The following is a 6464-nucleotide window of genomic DNA, read 5'->3' as shown; positions in this document are numbered from 1 at the left end:
AGGGAGGGAGGGAGGGAGGGAGGGAGGGAGAATGAATAAAATAAAACATATGCCCTCCCAAAAAACTAGTTTTCTAGTATGTGTAGACACATTACAGATACATTCTCAGTCATAAAAGATCTTCATTGTGCTACGTAATTTTCTAGACTTTCTAATTTTCTAGTACTAACTTTTAGACAGTTTTGACAACTGCCAAGTTAAAGAGAACCAAGGCACGCAACAAGACCGATTGCAAGTGTTGACCCTCCTGTTGGCTTGTAGTCAGTTCTCTCCGGCCTACTGTTTTCCCTCTTTCAGAACTGAGAACCTGTGAGGAACCGCACAACTTGTGTTATGTGGTGTCATCTTTCACTCAGCGTGGTCCTAAAGTCTTGTCACAGTGTCTGCAGTCAGTGTCCTGCAGTATTTGACTGTCTGTACCACACTTGGTTTGTCCAAACTGTTAGACACTGAGACTGATCTAGCACTGGAGTAATTTGGGCAAAACTTTGATACACATTCACACAGAGGTCTTTGTAGAGACAAGTATTTTCCTTTATTTTGGATAAACATATAGAAGTGGGATTGTTGGGTTGGGTGGTAAGCATATACTGCCAGTCTAGATCCTGGTTTAGTAATAGACCCTATCCCAAGGGAACAACACCCACATTCATACATATCATACCCCCAAATAAAGAAATGGACAAACAAAAGTTCCTTTTAAAGCAACAGCCATTTTTCCTTTTCCTAACACTCTCCCTCTCTCTCCAAGTAACTCTGCTAAAAGAAGTTTTAACATATTCAAATTTATTATTATTGTGTGAGTGGACATACAAGCTAAACGTGTGGAGCTGAGAGAACAACTTTGTGGAGTTCATTCTGTCCGTTCACCTTTTATGGGTTTTGAAGGTTGAACTGGGGCTTCCTTCCCAGTTGTGCAGCAGTCACCCACCAAGCCCTTTCACTGGTCCCAAAAAAAAGTCTTTAAAAAAAACAAAAAACACAGGGTTTCTCTGTGTAGCCCTGGATGTCTAGGAACTTATTCTTTAGACCATGCTGGCCTGGAACTCAGAGATCTGCCTGCTTCTGCCTCCTGAGTACTGGGACTAAAGGCATGTGCCACCACTACCTGGCCCGGCTCCAGAGAAATTCCTATTAAGGATAATTAAGAGTATGTTTTCCGCCTCTGATGGCTAACAACAAATTTATGGGGAAGAAAATGTGGGTTTGGCAGGAAAATGAATTGTGTTGTGGATATAAAGAAAAGTCATCTAAAGTATATATTCCAAAAGTGGAGAATAATCTATTCGGTTCTCTTGTAATCTTATTTTCAAAGTATATGTTACATATTTATGTTCTAACAGGACTCCATGTTAGCATTTGACGTCTAAAATCCTAGAGGTACACTTTATTTTCTCCATGTCCTTGAGGCTATCACTGAAGCAATCAGAATCCTGTCACATGTCTCAGCCTTGTACTTGTCCACATTCCCCTCCTCTGCCCTGGGAGCTTGGCCCAGAGGCTGGAGATAGCCATCCCACCCTAGAGAGGTTAGCAGGGCCAAGTGAGGAGAGGTCATGGCAAAGAATAGCCTAGGCATCACTCACGTCAGCCATAGAAAGAGAACAACTCACGGGTAAGAAGAGTCAAGTGATATTGATCCATGGCTCCCCAGGGTTGAATTCAGAACATGTTCTGCTGTCTCCTGGGTGCCAAGATTTGACAGAAAGGGCAAAGGACAACTGGAACAATATGGGGTGGGCGGGTGAAATCGCCATTCATCGTTCATGTGGGAATGGAGTGCTCAGACTGAGGAGACCTTGACAAGGCTCCCTGCCAGCAGCCAACTTGTTTCTTATCAGAAACCTAATGCTGGCTACTGTTGCTATCTTCAGCCTTGGGACTGGACCAGTGAGGAGGGTACATTGTTATCAATGTGTGGAGGAGAACACTTTTGTCTGTTATGAGAAAGAGAAATGAGAGAACAGAAAGAGAAGGCTCAAAAAGTAAGCTCGAAATCAAAACGCAGGAAAAAAAACACTTTAGAAAATATACCACAAACAAAAGGAATAGGAGAGAAAGTAGCCTTTGGGTCAGTAGAAAACTCAGTTAATTTTGATCAAGGCAATGTGAAGGTAATGGAAAAGCAAAAAGACATACTTTGAGAAGCTAAATTATAATCAGACATTGGATGCAACCCAGATACATATTAATCATTAGGAGGTTAGTCACACAGATTATGGCATATTCACCCAATAGAATATCATTAAAGGAATGAATCATATAAATATTGACGTGCATATCTATGATTCATTCAGAGCCAAATAAATAGATAGGCTATTTTAAGACTATAATTTTAGTTTTTAAATGATATTTCAGTAAGTATGTGGAAAAATATCTAGAAAATGAAGCTCTAAGTATTGAGGGGGGCAAGAGAGAAAAAAGAAGATTATAGTGCACAGAGTATAAAGGGGTTGCATCTGCACTGCAGAATTTTGAGTTACTCAAAACATTTACAAGATTCATATGGTTTCTCTTACACATTAGGCAAAACCAAGTGGTGTTGACACACTAGTCAGCACCAAGTTTGGAAATAAGTTACATTGCAAAGAAGAAACATCACAAACAATAAAACAAACAAACCATAATTGACAATAAAACTTGAGAGTGAAGTAATCTGTGCACAGGTGTGTCATAGCCTCGGCCTCTGAGCTGATGATCCCAAATAAACATTTCAATCATTTAAAGAATGTCAGCAGCTGAGGATTTAGCTCAGGTGGTAGACAGGGCTCAGGGTATAGCTCAGGTGGTAGGCGGTGCTGGGGATATAGCTCAGGTGGTAGGCGGTGCTAGGGATACAGCTCAGGTGGTAGACAGGTCTGGAGATATAGCTCAGGTGGTAGGGTACATGCTTAGCCTGCAGGAAGGCCTAGGTTTGAACCTCAGCATAATATAAAGTAGGGTACTAGTGCACACTTATCATACCAGGTAAGTGGTAGAGGCAGGAGGATCAGAAATATTAGGTCAGGCTTGGCTACATATAGAACTCAAGGCTAGTATGGGATACATAAAACCATGTCTCCAAAAAAAAAAAAAGATGTTCATGGTATTAAAATAACATAAGCAATAAATTCTTTAAAGGAGGTAATTGTGGTTATACATATAAATGTGTGGTTATACATATATTTTATTAGGTGTAAAACAGATTCCATAATAGCATAATTTAGCATAATTTGCCAGTTGATGTAGTTAGTTCTTTTAGATGGTAATTTTCTTATAAATAACTTGAATTAATTCCTTCGCCTCTTTGTTATATATTGTAAACCGCACAAACCAATTCTAATTGCTTTTAATTTGAAGACAGTCATCCCCAAAAGAGCATCTTAAAGCATGGAGAGAAAAGGGGGTTGGGGCTAGAGAGCAGGCTAAGCAGTTAAGAACACTGGCTGTTCTTCCAGAGGACCAGAGTTTGATTCCCAGCACCCACTAGTTTATAACTTACTCTAACTCCAGTCCCAGGGTTCTTGACAGCCTCTTCTGGCTTCAGAGGGTGACAAGTACACACAGATACGTGCAAACATAACACTCATACACATGAAATAAATACATATTTTTAAAGGAAGAAGGAGAACAGGAAATTTGTAAACACACAGAACAACATTGACAGAATATTTAAAATCGTATCTTTAGAAAATAATGGTCCAGGGAAGCTAAGGTAATCACATAGGTGGTCCTTCAAGATGAAGTAATTTGTTGTAGCTTAAAAAAAGAAAAACCAAATAAATCTAGCATATCATCTAGTCTAATTTGAGGTTTACTTTGTGAAAAACAGAATAGTAATTTTCTGTAGGAGTCTAGGTGTTTTGCCACATATGACTTAGGAGCCCCTCTCATGCAAAATCAGACTAAGGATCTGATTACAACCATATACAAACAAAGTGTAGTATTCTGTTGTGTTCAAAATGTCACTGAAAGTGTGTTCCAATGAACACAGTTGTTGCCCTCCGGTTGGATAGGGTTCTGTTTAATAGGATTTCATCAACAGTCCACTCGCACAAGCCAGGGCCTTGCCCTAAATTAACACAAGCATAAAATGAATTGTCTAAGATGGAAAAATGTCCACCGGGTTTAAAATATATCCATGGAAACGTCTGAAGGCCCATATTATCTATTTCAGGTTGAAGAAAAGTTAAACTTACTGAGACATTTCTCCCCATAGGGGTATAAAAAAATTAGAGGATAGGCAGAGACCTAAAACATCCGGAAGCAGAAGTCAGTACTTGAGGCATTGTGAAGAAGAAACCGGAAATGGTCCCCTTTGGGCTGTCTGCACCAAACTGAGGTATTAGAAAAACTCAGCTATGGAAATACTTCTGATAGAGAAGAGATACTGTCTAGAAAGAATGCAAGCTACAAGATGGATGCCACGGGGAAATTTTACTTTCAAGGCATTAGAGCATATCACTGCTTTTTGGTCATGTGCTCAAGAGGCCCCAGATTCCCTCCCCCTCCTTCTCTCTGCTTCCATAGCCTTCTCAGCATGCCCCAGACCTTCCCAGAATGTCTCTCAGCATGTCCACTAAGTTCCTAGCACTTCTTTTAGCCAGCCTACAGCTTTCCCAGCATGTTCAGAGCTGATCTCACAGCTTAGCATTCACAGAAGCCTGTGAGCCCCTCTCTCTATGAGCAGTAGAGTCCAGACTGCTCATAGGCACACTTGAGAGCTGCAGGCCTCTGGGTCAGGAAAGGGCCTTGCTCTGCAGTAACAGAACTTATTTAAGGTTGGATTTCCACCAGGTCCCTTAATGTTTGGAGAAAAATACCATCCCAAGTGAATTCATCATCCTGAATTCAGCATCCCAAGTGAATTCAACATCTTGAAAAAACAGTGACCTCAAAGGCAAGTCTCCTGGGAGCAACCCAAGTCTCCAAAGTCAGCTAGCTCAGGTTAGGGGAAACACCAGCTCAGGATCAAGGCATCCCCTCTTCAGTCCTTGGCATGAGCCTCCGTCTATTCATCATAGCTAAATATTTTGTTTCCCCATAACTCAGGAAGGAAGTCTGTGGAATAAAAGACAAGTCATTAAAGACATTAAAGACAAGTCAGTCACCCACTTTTGTCATGACAATTTCAATTAGACAAAGATTTTTACCCAACTTTATAACAATAAATATACATATGACATAAAGAATTTGAGTTATACAGTAGCTTTCTTTATAAAATCGTTCTTAGGGTTTACGTATAGAGTTATAGTATCATCTCTATTCCAGAGCCTAATTTCCCTTTGATAAATGTGGCTAGTATGGGTAGTTTTATTTTTTTAAGAGTCATTTAGTGAAAACATCACATGGTCCTTAATGAAGAACTCAGAAGAGGTGAGTAAACACATAAACATAACACCAACAGCTCTCGTGCGACAGCATTTTAGGCTCTGTGGAAATGCCACACACGCTAGACAAAGTGGGTTTTGGGTGGATGTTGGGCTGTTTTGATTTTGTCTTTTAGTTTTTTTAGTCTATACTTGCTTGTTTTTTTTAAAGTTTTATTACTTTAAATTATGTGTATGTGTCTGCAGACTAGAGACTTCAGACCCCCTGCAGGTAGAGTTATGATTGGTTGGGATGTGAGTACTTAGAACTGAACTCTGGCCCTCTGGAAGAGCAGCAACCACCCTTACCTGCTGCTGAGCCATCTCTCCAGCCCCCGAGAGAATGTTTTAAACCCCAAACATGTGTGTTATGAATTTACAATAAGCTTGATAATAACACTTTATCGTCCTCAGGATGATATCAGAAAAGTCTTTTTTTCCTTGTGGGCAGATTGAATTTATTGTGTGTCAAACAAGTTACTTGTTTTTTGAGACAGTGTAGTCTAGGCTGCCCTCAAACTTGTGAAGCCAAGGATGTCCTTGAAATCTTGGTCCTCCTGCCTCTGCCTCCCATGTGATGGGATTATAGATATGTGCCATGAAACTTGGCACAAATTATTATTTTTCTCTGATATGTTTTCTATTATTTTAAATTGTGTGCGTGTGTGTGTGTGTGTGTGTGTGTGTGCCTATGTGTAGGTGTGTGTACATGAGTGCAGTTGCCCAAGGAAGCCAGAAGAAGGAAATCTGATCCCCTGGAACTTACAGGCCGTTGGGAGCTGCCCACACCCGTTAGTTATGGGTGCTGGGACCTGATCATTCAGGTCCTCTAAATGATCAATACGTAGTTAATGATTAAATCAGTCATTTAACCAGTGAGACATCGCTCCAGCTCCACAAATTCCTTGGTTCATCTCACAGTGCTGTCGTAGGGCTACGTGCCCCTGTGTGCAGAAGGCCGCTGAGCTACTGAAGTGTGCAAGCTCTCCTGGATAAAGACTGGGGTAAACGTCCCCAAATCCGAGTATAGAGTATGGATATTAAATGTTCCCTTTTGACAGCGCCAGCACTGCCTGTGGTACCGAGCTCGGGCGTAGGCCTGGGGGATTAAAGAAA

The sequence above is a fragment of the Grammomys surdaster genome, unplaced genomic scaffold (genome assembly GCF_004785775.1).
Source record: "Grammomys surdaster isolate TR1022 unplaced genomic scaffold, NIH_TR_1.0 126178, whole genome shotgun sequence".
NCBI classification, from domain to species: Eukaryota; Metazoa; Chordata; class Mammalia; order Rodentia; family Muridae; genus Grammomys; species Grammomys surdaster.
Note: the sequence above shows the minus strand (reverse complement) of the source record.